The sequence below is a fragment of the Ammospiza nelsoni genome, chromosome 1, assembly GCF_027579445.1.
Source record: "Ammospiza nelsoni isolate bAmmNel1 chromosome 1, bAmmNel1.pri, whole genome shotgun sequence".
In the NCBI taxonomy this organism is placed as follows: Eukaryota; Metazoa; Chordata; class Aves; order Passeriformes; family Passerellidae; genus Ammospiza; species Ammospiza nelsoni.
Window position 1 is genome coordinate 288,503 of NC_080633.1, and position 15,889 is coordinate 304,391.

A 15,889-nucleotide genomic window follows, 5' to 3' on the forward strand; every position below is an offset into this window, starting at 1 on the left:
GGGATGCTCAGAGCTCAGACAGTGTCTGCCAGCACCAAGCCCCAAGTGCCCCCAGCCCTGGTTATGGCCACAGCCACGGAGCAGAGGAAGGTTATTGGAATATGAATCCCAATATTACCAGTTGGATTGTGCCTGGGCCAGTCTGACCCTCGCTGCTGGGCCAAAGGCAGCAACTGCGGTGTATCACCCCAGAGATACCTTGGCTGGCTGGAGATTGCAGCTGGGCACTGAACAAGTCCAGGCTTGCCAGGAACTCCATTTAGCTCAGGAGGAATGGCTTCAGGTGATGGTGAAGAGAAAAGGAGATGGATTCTGCTGGAGGGTTTAATGTCCAGAGGTTTATTCCATGGTTACAGAGGTCTGAACGTGAGCAACTGCTCCAACAGAACCCTGACCGCATGGTCTGATTCACCTTTTAAGCTCAGGGACAGGGGGAGGGGGGGTACAGGTGAGCCACCAACCAGGTGAGAGGGGCAGGGTCTCAGGGGGGGATGACACCCAGTCAGGCCAATGACCCCTGGGCCTGGGGGGCATCCTTTGAACTTGACCAACCACACGACGCCTTGCTGGAATGATAAACCTGACTGACAGGACTCACTCAGCATGGGGGCAAGGGGGAAGGGAGAGAGGTATAGGCACACGTGGGGAAGTGACCTGGAAGTGTAAAATGGGACATTACAGCACACCACAACAAAGGTGAAGAAGGGAGAGCAGAACCAGAGGGCCTGGAAGAAGCTTCCCCTGCAGAGGGGAAAGTCCTGCAGGAGTCTGGGCAGTGCAGATGTGACCCCTGCTCCCTCCCCAAGCCAGGCCAGGAGCCCCAGCCCAGCAGGACATGCCCTTCCCTCACACTTCTGAGGAGCAGCACAGGCTGCCACGAATGCCAGGGTTCCATTTTGAAAGGAGCAGCTTCCACCAGCCCCTGCAGCCCCTCCAAGCTGCCTGGAGTCACCCAGCTTGGGGAGCTCCCTCTCAGCCCAGCCATGCTCGCTCACAGACCCTGTGCTGTGCAGCTCCTGCCTCTCCCAGGAGCTGCTGGGGGCTCCAGCAAGGCCAGAGCTCTCAGGATTGCATCCCTTTGAGGTGACAGCCTGGCAGCTGTGGGTGTGCTCCCTGTGCATGGGGTGAGGGACAGGGGACATGCAAACCCCTCCTGCCTCTGGGCCAGCGCTGCAGGACTGAACCCCAAACTGCTGACAGCTCCCCAAGCCCCTCTCCCCGTCAGTCTCCTCGGGACCCCAAAAGAGACTCACATGGCTCCCTGTGCTCTCACATGGTGCCTTTTCAGTACAGCCCAGCTGACAACGTGGCACTGGATGGAAAGCGACACAAAACCAGAATGGCATGACGTGTGGCAGCCCAAAGGCTTTGGGGAAACACCAGCCAGGACCCTGCACCCCAATGTGCCAGCCCAGCCCTGTGGCCTGAGCACAGCCCTGTGGCCTGAGCCCAGCCCTGTGGCCTGATCAGAGCAAACTGGGAATTCCTCATTAGGGTGAGGCTGCCCAGGGAACAGGATAAAGGGGAGTCAGCCAAAAGAGCACCACCAGTCAGGAAGGATACAATTTGCAGAGTCACTTGAGGATCTTTTTAGGATCTCTTTAATATTTTCAAGAGCAATTTGGCAAATAAAACACAGGGTCTGGTGATATTTCCTGGTGACATTAGGCTGAGTGCTGCTACCAGGCCCTTACAGTGTGGAGGAAACCAATTTTGGCACAGGGAAGGGGCTATGCTGAACTTTCAAGAGGCACCAGCTGGAGAGCCCTTCTGGGCTCCCCCTGGGTTCAGGGCCAAGCACAGGGCAGGTGTGTCCCCTGGAGTGCCAGGCTGCTCCCTCACAGGCAGAGGGACCCTGCTGCTGCTGCACATGGGGCAGGGAACTGTCACTGTGTGGCTCAGGGTGGCCATGGAAGAGCTCCAGGATGGGTGAGGCCACCCTGGCATGGAGCAGACCCTGTGTTCTGTGGCATTGCAGAGGCCAACAGCACAGTGCAGATTAATGCCATTAACTGCCTGCCAAATGGTGTCCCAAGGAGTCATCAGTCACTCTGCCCCTCAGCCACTTGTTGCCAACCTGTCATCATCTATTCCCAATAAAAACCAGGATTATTGTGAGTCACCTCAGCACACTGGCTCCCCAGAGCCTGGCTGGAGCCTGCAGCTGAACAGGGCTCAGAGCCTCCCCAAAAGCTGCAGCAGCTCAGGACCCTGAGCAGGGCTGAACAAGCTCCAGCTCATGGGACACCTCCTCTCCCAAAACCAGCAGGTCCTTGAAGGGAGGTGAGAGCCAAGGCAGAGCTGCCTGCCTGTGAACCCTGCTGCTGGGGAGACACAGCTCACCCCATGCCAAGGAGCCAGCAGCTGCAAGGTGACCGTCCTGAGAGCCCCTGTGGCTGCTGCTCCCAGAGCCTGCCCAGAGCCAGGAGCGCCGTCAGGCTGCTTTCTAAACAAAGCACTGCGTGCTGTCACCTGGACAGTGCCGTGTCCTCCCTCCTGAACACGAGCCCAAACACCCGGGCTGGCTCCCAGCACCCAGGAGCCCCAGGAGGCAGAGGTGCCATTTGAAAGACATCACCCCTGGGCTCTCCCTGGGAGCTGGTCCCCATGCTGAGCACCCACAGAGCTCCCAGGCGTGGGGGGCACGTTCTGGGGTGACAGACGGACAGACAGACGGACGGACAGACAGGTGTTCTTTGGGTGACATACAGACAGGTGTTCTTTGGTGACAGACAGACAGACAGGTGTTCTTTGGTGACAGACAGACAGACAGGTATTCTTTGGGTGACAGATGGACAGGTGTTCTTTGGTGACAGACAGGTGTTCTTTGGGTGACACACAGACAGGTGTTCTTTGGATGACAGACAGACAGGTGTTCTTTGGGTGACGGACAGGGGTTCTTTGGTGACAGACAGACAGACAGGTGTTCTTTGGTGACAGACAGGCAGACAGGTGTTCTTTGGGTGACAGACGGACAGGGGTTCTTTGGGTGACAGACGGACAGGGGTTCTTTGGGTGACACACAGACAGGTATTCTTTGGGTGACAGACGGACAGGTGTTCTTTGGGTGACAGACAGACAGGTGTTCTTTGGGTGACAGACGGACAGGCGTTCTTTGGTGACAGACAGGTGTTCTTTGGGTGACAGACGGACAGGCGTTCTTTGGTGACAGACAGGCAGACAGGTGTTCCTCCCAGCTCTGCCAACACTGAAGGTCTGTGTGGAATCCCTGCTCCCAGCTGGGACTGAGGATTCCCAGCCCCGCTCCGTGGCAGGGCCATCAGGATGTGCCAGCTTGCACACAGCAGGAGCCATTGCCCGCACTGGGCCTCACAGATGCTCTGGCACAGGGAATCTCCCTCCTCTCTCAGGGCTGCCCTTGCACAGCACGGCTCTGGACATCTGCACGTGCCAAGTGAGTGAGTGACACCCCAGCCCCAGCAGAGCTGACTGGTGTGGGTACAAACCACCAGGACAGGAAACTCTGCACGGTGCCAGTGTGTGAGGGACAGCTGAGAGCCCGGGCTGGCAGTGCCAGCAGCACGGGCAGGGCTGGCCAGGGCACCCCAACTCCCCAGGCAGAGCTCCACACACAGGATGAGCCAATGCCTCTCCAGCCAACACACCAATGCACCTCTGGTTTAGAGGGTGACCGAACCCCGTGCAGCCCTAGAGGGCCCAACAACTGGGGAGCCTGGCATTGGGCACCGCAGTGACGCTGCCCCCACATGCAGTACAGAGAGCACTGAGTGCCAGCCCGGGCACTGCTCAGCTCCTGTGCCTGTGTCCGGCCTGGGCCCTGCCCCAAGCCCCACACGGAGGCACCCCAGCACCGAGGAGCAGCTCCACGGGCAGGGCAGGGGAGCTCTGCAGGGAGAGGCAGCTCCTGGAACAGCAGGGGCACACCTGGAGCAGGGAGCAGCCAGAGGAGCCCCCACAGCCACAGCACAGGTCTGCCCCTCTGCCACTTCTGCCTCAGCAGTGACGGATCTGCCACAAAATCTGAGCCTGACTCGAATGCTGCCCGCGCCAGAGAGATCACAGTGCTGCTGGGTAAGGGTTCCAGTGGTTAATTGCCTTCACTGCTGAAATCTGGGCCTCATTTCTGGCCTGAGTTGTGTTCCTTCTGCCACTGTTACTGCATCCTGGTACATTTTATCTGATAAAGAGCTCTCTCACCAAATTTCTGTTCCAATACAGGTATTTACAGGTGGTGTTGAAATTACCTCTTAACCTTTTCTCCGGCAAGTTAAATATACTGAGCTCATTGAACCTTCCTACAAGGTGATTCTGAGAGCAGTTCCTGGTTTTTATGGCCTTTCCTGTCCATCATTTTTAGTCTCATCCTGTGGACACGTAAATCCATTAACCTGAGCTCTGTGGAAGTCCTCTCCACCCCAAAACTCACTGTTACCATCCTCACCTTGACCACATCTTCTACAACTCCTGAATTAAATAATTCAGCCTTCAGCCTTGCTGCTTCCAACATGTCCACATCTCCTACCTGCTGTTTAATTTGCTGCCTAATTACAGCTGGAATATGAAGAATTCATCATTCTGTGCTGAGATACATCATCTTGCCTCTTCCCAAACAACAATACAAGCGCTCACTGAACACTTTGCTTTTTTCCTTATTAACCATTCTATTATTCCCACACAGTAATGAAAGAACGCTGGGGTTAGGATTCATTAGTTCCTAATACACTTGAAGAAAGCCCTTTCACTGTCTGTCCTGTTCTGCATCCCCCCGTGCAGCCACGGCAGTGCAGGCTCCTGTGCCAGCCCAGGTGGAAGGTGGGCTGGGGAATGAGCTCCTGGGACTGGATCCATCACTTTAATCTGTGTGTTATATGGAAACCCCATGGAACATGAACAGCTGAGGATCAGAGACTTGGTGGGATACACGAGCAGTGACTGTTCTTGTGGCTCAGCCTGAACACTGGATCACAGGGTGACCCAGCACTGGGCAGAGATGAGTCTTTGGCATGGAATGGCGGTGAAGGAGACCAAGACAGAGAGTGCCAGGAGGACACGGGAGCTGCCCTGTGCTCAGCACCTGGAGCAGGAGCTGAGACACAGGAGCTGAGTGTTTACCAAGCAAAGCAGCTGTGAGAGTGATGAAAGAGAGGTTTTCCTCTGGGAGAAGGAACAGAAGTGAAGTGACAGGCTTGTGCAGATGTCCCCAGAATGGGGCAGGCAGTGTTAGTGTCCCCATCAGCTGGGACACCCCTGTCCCCACAGAGGAAGAGACGGGGGCTGTCCCCAGCAGTTGTGCTGTGCTGCTGCTCTCACTTCATCAAATCCCCCATCACCACCATTTGTGCAATGCTGTTTAACCTCCTCCCTAGATGTGGTGGGCACAGAGTGTGATGTGGGCAGTGCGAGGCTGCCCCGAGAGCCCAGAGCCGATGGTGGCACAGCCCTGGTGTGGCTGCAGCCAGGGAATCTGGGATGCAAGGAGCTGGAGCACTTCCCATGAAGGCAGGAGGGTCACTTTGAGGGCTGCTCACAATTCATCACTGCTGGACCAGGAGCGCTGGCACAGGAGCCTCCACCACAGCTCCAGCTGGCTGTGCCAGGCCACACCAGTGCCACAGCCTCCTCTGCTGCAGCTTCCAGCTCCTGCTCAGCACCTACACACTCCTTTATCAGGTTGCTGGTAATGCTATCACTTTTCAGACACACACACAGAGACAGCTGCACAAACCACTGCAGCACCAGCAGCCAGCTCCTTCTCTCTGCTCCTTCCCCTTCTCACTATTGGGACAGAGAACAAACAGCTCATATCTCCTCTCCACCAAGACTGACATATTTTCAAGCAGTTCAACCTTCCTTTTAACTTTCTGGTATCCAGTAAAATATTCTCTAAAAACTCCTAATTACGCTTCACTTTTTACTTCCCTGTTTAAATTCCTTCTCCCAAAAGATCTGGCACGTAATTGCTTCCAGCTTGGTGAAATTGGCTCAGACACATTTTTGTGTGCATGTGTCTGTGCATGTGTTTAATGCTCTATTTGTGATGTGAATTTTACTTGCCTGAACAGCAGCACAATGCAGCCAAGTCACCTTTCCATAAGGCACTACTGAATTTAGTTTGGTGACTGGCTGCAGTGAGGATAACAGTGGTGTTGTCCCTGGGAGCTGCTGTTTGGAACCAGCTTTCACAAAGTCCAGGGAAGCTTTAGTGCAACTTCATAAGGTCCCTCAGGGACTCTACTACATTAATATCATTTACTCTCCAACACGTTACAAAGAATTATCTAAGAGAATCAAGGTGCTGGGAATGAGCAGCAGAAGCAGGTGGAGGAAGCAGGGTCTGTGTTCCAGATCACTCTGCTGCTCTGTGGCTGTGAAGAGAGGTGTCCTTACAAACCTGGAACGACAAGCTGCAGGAAATGTGCAAGGAACACTGTCTAACACACAGCCCAGAGCAGATCCCTGAGATCCCTGTGGTGGTGGTGGCGGGAGAGGGACAGGCAGCACTGACACGGATCCCTGTCCCAGCAGGAACCTGCTCTGAGGCAGAGCTGCAGGAGGGAAGGAGCAGAGCCAGAACTTCTGGGCCTGCAGAGGAGAGTGGAGCTGGAGCAGCCCTGCAGTGACCGACCAAGAACAGCCCCTGTTCCTCTGCCCCAAGTGCAACGGGAAAAGGGCCACTGGGGAGGCTGGAATTGCTGCATTTCCTGCACAACTCCTGTTTCTAGAGCCATTCACTCACACAGGGCTTTATCCACCCCTGCCTGCTTTGGCCACAGAGGCTGCTTGGGGTGCAGCAGCACAAGCTCCTGGGGTGCATGAGTTCCAGAGGATGGAGCAGGCCCCGCTCTGTTTGGAGATGCCTGCTGGTGCTGAGCTCTCCCAGAGCTCTGGGACAGCTCCCTGTCCAGCAGCAGAGCAGGACTCTGTGGCCTGTGACCAGTCCCTCCCTGGCCCCTCTCCCTCCTGCAGCACAAGCCTGGGCTGCATGGATGGGAAAGCCTGGTTTGCTGGAGAAGGCTCCCAGTGCACCGGCCACCCCTCCAGCCCAGCCCTCCTGGCAGCACCAGGCTTACACTGACATTTTCACAGGTGGCCACTAATTACATCCTTGTAGCTTTTCCAGGTGCCCCATGCAAGGAACCCGAGCCAGATGTTCCAGGATTCAGGATGCTGGGAGATACAGCTGCAGCCCCAGGCCTGGCTATCTGCCCCATGCCCACCTGGCTGCCCTGGACACCTTGGCCAGCCCTGGGCAGGGCTCTGATCACCATGGCACTCTGCTGCCTTGTGCTTCTCCCTCCCTGCTCCTCTGCTCCTTCCCTTCTCCAAGGCCTTTTCCCTGCTCAGCCCTCACTGCATGGCTCCTTAGTGATCTGGTAAGGAATATCAACTCCCAGTAATTATCTCTAATTAGGGTTAGTGATTACACTGTTGGGTGGGAGAAAATCAGTCTCTGCTTTCCCACTGGGGAGGGCAGGTAGAGCTGGCTGTGCAGGGGGAAGCACCAGCAGCTCCCTTGTGCTCCCATGCCCTCCATGAGCCTGTCCCTGCCTGCACAGCTCTGGAGCTGCCTGCTCCGAGAGCAGGAGCCCTTCTGAGGCAGCAGGACCTGAACCTGGCCCTGCAGCCCTCTGTGCAGCACCAGAACCAGGCACCAAGCATTGCTGGTGCTGTCCTGCCTCGTGCCATCCCACCTGGCTGCAGCCACGCTCCTCCTCTTCCCACCGAGTCCTGACCATTTCCAACTTCCACTCAATGCAAAACTTTAAACCAGCAGCTCAAGCCTCACATTTGGATTCATCCTCCACCTTCAGACATGCAGATAAACATTCGTAAGAGGTTACTGTATGACTGCAATGGTGAATGTATAATATTTATAATATACATATGAATTTGCAGTATTTTATACATGATTCATGATGCAAAATATTAATTACAGATAAATTTTCCTAAATCTCTCATCTCAGCTTCGTCTTCAGACTACAAACAACCCTTTAACATATTATTGGGAAGGGCAGAAGTCCCACACTAAGGAACAGACAGACCCTCACCCTCTTCCTTTCAGCTCAGCATCCCCATGTCTGAGTTGCAGAACCCCAGTCAGGCTTGGGTCAGGAGTGACCTCAAAGATCCTCAGCCCGCAGCCCTGCCCGGGCCCTTGGCTGAGCACAGTGACCAACACTGGGCTCTCACAGGCAGGCTCTGCAGAAAGCCAGTGAGCACAGCTGGAGGGAGGGAGGGAGGGGTGTCCCCACAGCTGGCACAGAACCAGCTGTGCACGGGCACTGCCCCCACCCCAGCAGTCCCTCAGGCCGGGGGGCACTGGGGGCCCTGCTCTGGCTTTCCCTCTGCTGCCCAGCTCCCACATCCTCTGTGCTCACAACAAAGAGAACAGAGCATGGGACCCACCTCTGAGCAGAACACAGAGCACGGAACACCAAACACCGAACACAGAACACACAGAACAGAGAACACAGAACACAGAACACACAGAGCACAGAACACTGAACACAGAACACACAGCACAGAACACACAACACAGAACACAGAACACACAGAACACACACAACACAGAACACACAACACAACACAGAACACACAGAGCACAGAACACGAAACACCGAACACAACACAGAACACACAGAACAGAAAACACAGAGCACAGAACACACAGAACAAAGATTACAGAACACAAAACACACAGAACACACAGAACACACAGAACGCACAGAACACAGAACAGAGAACACAGAATACAGAACACCAAACACAGAACACAGAACACACACAGCACAGAACACACAGAACACTGAACACAACACAGAGCACAAACACAGAGCACATAGAGCACAGAGCACACAGAACACACAGAACACAGAACAGAGAACACACAGAACACACAGAACACTGAACACAGAACACACAGAACACACAGAACACTGAACACAGAACACACAGAGCACAGAACAGAGAACATAGAAAACACACAGAACACACAGAGCACAGAACACACAGAACACTGAACACTGAACACAGAACACACAGAGCACAGAACACACAGAACACAGAACACTGAACACAGAACAGAGCACAGAACACACAGAACACTGAACACTGAACACAGAACACACAGAGCACAGAACACACAGAACACTGAACACAGAACACACAGAGCACAGAACAGAGAACATAGAAAACACACAGAACACACAGAGCACAGAACACACAGAACACAGAACACTGAACACAGAACACACAGAGCACAGAACACACAGAACACTGAACACAGAACACACAGAGCACAGAACACAGGCGGCAGCTGTGGAGCCACTCATGTGCAGGGAGCAGAGCGGCTGTGGAACCACGGGCCAGTCCCAGGGACACCAGAGCCCATCCAGCCTTCCCTGCCAAGTGTGGAGCACAGGCGTAACTTGGGATGCTCCTGACACACGCCAGGGCAGGGTGACCCCAGCTGCTGGTGGGAGGGGAAGCAAAACCAACTTTGTTTCAGAAGTCAGAGCTGAGCCTTCCCTCCCGAGTGTCCATTTCCATTCTTTTGTAGGAGATTAATGACCCTGCTCTGACCTGAAGAATCTGTTGTGCAGCCACAACCAGGAGAAAGGCAGGAGATGATCCAGCAGCCTCCTGTCTGCCATGACCTGCACCACCCTGCTCTCACTGCTCTTCTTCCCTCAATGTCATTGTCCCCCACGGCGAGCAGCGGTGTGCCAGGGAAACAGGTTTTCCCTTTTCTTTGTTAATTCTTCCCTCATTACATTTGAAATTCCACAATCAGTGTGCACTGTAATTGTCGAATTTGATGCTAATGATTAATGAATTAAACATGGATCCATCAATTAGTCCTCGGAGAATAATTCTGCATAAAGCAGCGGATAATGTAATTACAGTAACAAAGATAATGAGATGTTAACATCGACGGAGCCCGACGTGACATGATCACAGCAGGCTCAGCAACCCCGGCCTGGGGGAGCCAATCCCTCACTCTGCAGAGGAAGAGCATCGGGGGGCACGGGGCTGGCGGGGGGGCTGTGCCAGCGCGGCGCTCCCTGGCACCGGCACCGCGTGCCAACGCGCACGGCCACCCGCCCCAGGGGCCACCACGGAGCTGCCAGGCCCAGCAGGGACCCAGGGAGGACCCCGAGCTGCTGGGGACCCACACCGTGCCCTGCCATGCCGATGTTTGCAGGCCCTGAGGCAGCACGGGCTCCCTCCCGCCGCTTGCCGGCACAGAGGCCCAGGGACGGGCACGGTGCCACGCTCTGTGCACCCACAGCTCCCCGTGGAGCCAGGGGCGGGTGCCAGCACACGGAGCCCGGCCCAGGGGCAGCTGCACCCGCGTCACCTCAGAGCAAACAGGAGCACCAGCCCAGCCCTGCATCCCAGGCAGCGCCTCCCACCAGCGCACGCTCTGGGAAAGCTCTCCTGGAGGAGATGCAGCAGAGATGCTGCAAAGCAGGAGGAGGAAGAGGACTCGCACTGGCACTGGCCCCAGCACACCTGCCAGACCATGCAGACTGTTCCTCGGGCTGAAGGGAGCTGACCAGCAGCAGTGCCCACCCAAAACCCTCTAGAGCTCGAGCTCCCAGCTCCGTGCTGAGTCTGACTGACCCGTCCTGCTCTGAGGACAAGGCTGCTGTCTGCCCTCTGGCACCACATCCCACGGGACACTCACCGACCTCAGCAAGCTGGAGAATCCCCTGTGAGCCCCCCAGAGTGGAGCAGAACTTTCCCCTTCAGCCTGCTCCCTTCACCCTAGCGCTCTGGTTCCCCCACGTTTGTTTCCTTCAGTCTCATCTCTGTGTGCTGCTGGAAACATCTTCAATTGCTGCCTGCAACACAACCACCTCTGCACTGCTGCAGCCTCTTCCTGCACTTCACTTCCCCCTCCACACAGGCTTCCTGGTGCTCAGCTCTCAGAGTCTCTGCCATCCCCGAGCTGCAGAGCCAGCTGCTGTGCCCATGCATGGCTGTGCTCGTGCATGGCTGTGCCCATGCATGGCTGTGCTCTGAGTATGGCTGTGCCCATGCATGGCTGTGTTCGTGCATGGCTGTGCTCTGAGCATGGCTGTGCTCGTGCATGGCTGTGCTCGTGTGCTCTGTGCATGGCTGTGTTCGTGCATGGCCGTGCTCGTGTGCTCTGTGCATGGCTGTGCTCGTGTGCTCTGTGCATGGCTGTGCTCGTGTGCTCTGAGCATGGCTGTGCTCGTGCATGGCTGTGCTCGTGCATGGCTGTGCTCGTGCATGGCTGTGCTCGTGCATGGCTGTGCTCGTGCATGGCTGTACTCTGTGCATGGCTGTGTTCGTGCATGGCCATGCTCGTGTGCTCTGAGCATGGCTGTGCTCTGTGCATGGCTGTGCTCGTGCATGGCTGTGCTCGTGCATGGCTGTGCTCGTGTGCTCTGAGCATGGCTGTGCTCGTGCATGGCTGTGCTCGTGTGCTCTGTGCATGGCTGTGTTCGTGCATGGCCATGCTCGTGTGCTCTGTGCATGGCTGTGCTCGTGTGCTCTGTGCATGGCTGTGCTCGTGTGCTCTGAGCATGGCTGTGCTCGTGCATGGCTGTGCTCGTGCATGGCTGTGCTCGTGTGCTCTGAGCATGGCTGTGGTCGTGTGCCCTGTGCATGGCTGTGCTCGTGCATGGCTGTGCTCGTGCATGGCTGTGCTCTGAGCATGGCTGTGCTCGTGTGCTCTGTGCATGGCTGTGCTCGTGCATGGCTGTGCTCGTGCATGGCTGTGCTCGTGTGCTCTGTGCATGGCTGTGTTCGTGCATGGCTGTGCTCGTGTGCTCTGTGCATGGCTGTGCTCTGTGCATGGCTGTGCTCGTGCATGGCTGTGCTCGTGCATGGCTGTGCTCGTGTGCTCTGTGCATGGCTGTGTTCGTGCATGGCTGTGCTCGTGTGCTCTGTGCATGGCTGTGCTCTGTGCATGGCTGTGCTCGTGCATGGCTGTGTTCGTGCATGGCTGTGCTCGTGTGCTCTGAGCATGGCTGTGCTCTGTGGCACCCACAAACTGTCACAGGTGTCACAGAGCACGGGTCCAGCAGCTCCCTGCCCAGCTCCCCTTTGCCAACCCTGGGGCAGGTCGCTACAAACCCCTGTGCAGCAAGAGCCCAGGGCTCAGCTGGGCTGAGGCTCTCCTGCTGACTGATGCTGTCTCTTGTGGCGCCATCTCTCCCCCTCACTGAAGCCCCTTTCCATTACGAGCTGCCCTGGTTCCTGGAGCCAGAAACATGATGCAGCACAGACAAGGCTGGGGGAACGTGAGGAACCAGAGCACGGATGCACCTGGGGGCCGTGAGGGAGAGGGCAAGAGCAGAGACATTCCAGCAGGAAGAGGAGCAGCAGGGATTGGAAGGAGACACAAAGGTGTGCAGTGCCACACCTCTAGTGAATACCTGCCCTCAGGCCACAGCACCTGTGAGCCCTGGAGGAGATCTGCTCATCCCCTTCCTGCCCTCTCCAGCCCAACCACTGCAGTGCTGCCATTGCCAAGGACACCTTCTATGGGACCAGGCTGCTCCAAGACCTGCCCAAACCGGCCCTGGACGCTTCCAGCAATGGGGCAGCCACAGTTTCTCTGGCCAACCAGCGCCAGGACCTCACCACCCTCACATGGAAGAACTTCCTAATATCCAATCTCAACCTCCCCTCCTTCAGTATAACATCATTCGCCCTTGTGCCGTGACTCCAGGCCCTTGTCCAAGCTCCCTCTCCAGCTTCAGGCACTGAAGGGCTCTAAGGTCTCCCCTGGTTAACACCTCCAGCTCTCAGCCCATCTCTGGAGGAGAGGGCTCCAGCCCTTGGAGCATCTCCACGGCTTCCTCTGGACAACGAGAACTCATCCAACCCAAAATAAAACCAAGCTAACTACAGCAAAGTCACGTTTTTGCATGGTTTAAACACTGGGGCACAGAGCCTGCACTGGTCTCACAAACACAAGTCCCTTCCTCATTCCTGCTGTATTTAGCTGGAAGCTGTCTGTACCTGCTTTGGAGTTATTCTGAATCCTCACCAGAGCACTGCACTCATGTATTTCACCCACATACAGGGCAAGGTGAGACTTCAAATTTTTTTCTTCTCCTCCCCTCGATGTCCTTGGTCTTTCCTCACGCCAGGTAAGGCCAGTGCAGTGGACATCAGCCAGCCCAGTCACTCACCTTTGCAGAGTTCAGGTGACAGAGGAACCACAGACACTGCTCTGGACTCTAACCACTGGCCACCTGGCTTTGCCCAGAGACTCCTGGGGCAGGACAGCAAATCCCTCCTGTCTCCAAAGTCTGTGTCCTCCTCAGATGAACCTGTGACTGACAAATAACTGCAAACCTTGAAGTGCTTCTTCTCCAGTTCCCAAAATATGTGTCAGATGAGAGATGCCCAGTGGATCCAGTAACAGTCTTATCCACAGTCCCAAAGGTGGCAAAACTGCGAGGTCACTGCTAATTTGAAGCCAGGCAGATTCTCTATCAACCCTAAATCCAGCCCTGGGCATTGCACAGGGATAAGAGCACATCACCTCAGAGAGTCTGTGTCCCATCAGTGCCCCTGGTGACTGCATGCACTGCTACTGGGCTGGAGGCATCAGAGAGAGATTAAAAAATTGTCAGAAAAGCTTTTACTGATTGTGTACAAGACAAAAGCACCTCTGACACTGCAGGCACAGCCTGAGCCAGGCAGGACACACCTGGGTGTAAAGCTGCTATCCTGGTGTAGCTCTGCACGGACACACCTGGGTGTAAAGGGGCTGAGCCCTGCATGGACACACCTGGGTGTAAAGGGGCTGTGCTGGTGTGAGCCCTGCATGGACACACCTGGGTGTAAAGGGGCTGAGCCCTGCATGGACACACCTGGGTGTAAAGGGGCTGTGCTGGAGTGAGCCCTGCATGGACACACGTGGGTGTAAAGGGGCTGTGCTGGAGTGAGCTCTGCATGGACACACGTGGGTGTAAAGGGGCTGAGCCCTGCATGGACACACCTGGGTGTAAAGGGGCTGAGCCCTGCATGGACACGCCTGGGTGTAAAGGGGCTGTGCTGGTGTGAGCCCTGCATGGACACACGTGGGTGTAAAGGGGCTGTGCTGGAGTGAGCTCTGCATGGACACACCTGGGTGTAAAGGGGCTGTGCTGGAGTGAGCTCTGCATGGACACACGTGGGTGTAAAGGGGCTGAGCCCTGCATGGACACGCCTGGGTGTAAAGGGGCTGAGCCCTGCATGGACACACCTGGGTGTAAAGGGGCTGTGCTGGTGTGAGCCCTGCATGGACACACCTGCTCTGGGCAGCCCAGAGCACTGCTCTGCTCCAGGGCCAGGGCACAGAGCCAGCAGGGATCCCAGAGCCACAGACCCTGCATGGCAGTGACCACTGTACCACAGGGTCCCACCATGCACACACACCCAACAGCACCCCAAGCTACACTAAAGCACAGCTCAGAACAGAAAACTGTCTCATTCTAAAGGCTCAGGCAGTGCTGAGTCCAACTGCTCTCCAGAAAAAGGATTCCAACATTCACTCCCCCCTGCCAGGAATTGCATCTCCTCTCCCGTGTCACTGCTCTAGCTGCAGCCCCACGCTCTGAGCCTGCCCCAGCCCCGTGGCCCAGACTGCAGGGACACTCACACCACACGGGCTCCTGGGCACTGGCTTTCCAGCAGCAGGGATCCAGGTACAGGTACATCCCAGGGACATCCCAGCCTGCTCCTGAGAGGGATGGCCAGCAGGGTCCATCCAGGTCTATCCCATGCTGCTCCTGAGCCCAGCAGGACTGAGAGCACAGCTGGAAGTAGGACACGGTGCTAAGTGAGCACCTGGTTTGACATCAGCAGGAGCTCCTCTGTGGTTTGAGTCCTTGCCCCAGCTCTGACACCTCTGCTAAGTCAGAGCTCAGACAGGCACCTCTGACAGGCAGGCAGAGAAGTGTCCCTGTGCAGAATCAGGAGCTGTCCCTTGCCGGGCAATGCTGAGCGTGGGTGGTGGTGAGAGTGTCAGTGCACAGTGCAGAGCCAAGGCAAGAACAGGCAGAGCTGCACAGCCCTGGTCAGAACTGACAGTTTATCCACACATGACTTCTGACATGCCAAGAACAAGAGTTTGGGTTTGGAGGGCTCACAATGTCCTCCTTGGCACCATGAGAGCAGTGATGTTACTGTGCTCCATTCCCTGTCCATGTCCCTGTGTGGGTGATGCCAAGGACTCCAGCAGCTCCTGCCCCTCAGCCCAGCTGCATCCCAGCTCCCCTCAGCCCCAGGACACTCTGAAGCACTGTGCTGGCAGCACCTGACCACGGGGCAGAGCCAGGGCACAGAGCAGGAGTGAACCAGATGGATGTGCCACCCAAGCTCACCCTGAGTACTGGACTTGGAGGGATTTCTGTGATCAGCAACACCACCAGCACGCCCTCAGCACCCCAAACAGAGCCTTCTCCATAACCTCTGCACCAGACTGTGCCAGCAGCTAGCTGGGAAAAAGGCAGGTGGGAGCTGCCCACCCTGGCAAGGACACGAGCCCCAAAGATGCAGTAAAGGCTCTGGGAAATGTGGGCAGGATGGTCCCAGTTCAACCCCTGGCAGGTGAGACCCTCCCATGGCGGCAGCAGTGAGCAGGAGCATGGCAGGGACTCTGTGAGAGGCGGAATGTGACAGAACCCTGTGAGAGGCCAGAGGGGCAGCCAGCCTCCAGTCTCACCTCACCACACTCTGGGGCAATCTTCAGTGAGCACACAGAGTGATGATCCCAAACCACATTTTCACCATTTCTCCAGGGAAAGGTAAGGAGGAAAGAGGGTCCCAGAACCAGAAAGAAACAGAACACAACTTGTCAGGAACCAAGAGCCTTGGGATTTCCTTTGGTTTAGGGAGCAGCAGCTTCCACCACGTGTAGCAGACCACCAGCCTCAAC

General features: G+C 56.2%; 1 protein-coding gene across 2 annotated transcripts in view; it reads right to left on the reverse strand.

Annotated features, from left to right (window-relative positions):
• AGAP3 (ArfGAP with GTPase domain, ankyrin repeat and PH domain 3) overlaps window positions 1-15,889 on the reverse strand; it is a 111,088-nt gene that overhangs the window by 22,019 nt on the left and 73,180 nt on the right. The gene's annotated exons all lie outside the window — the stretch shown is intronic.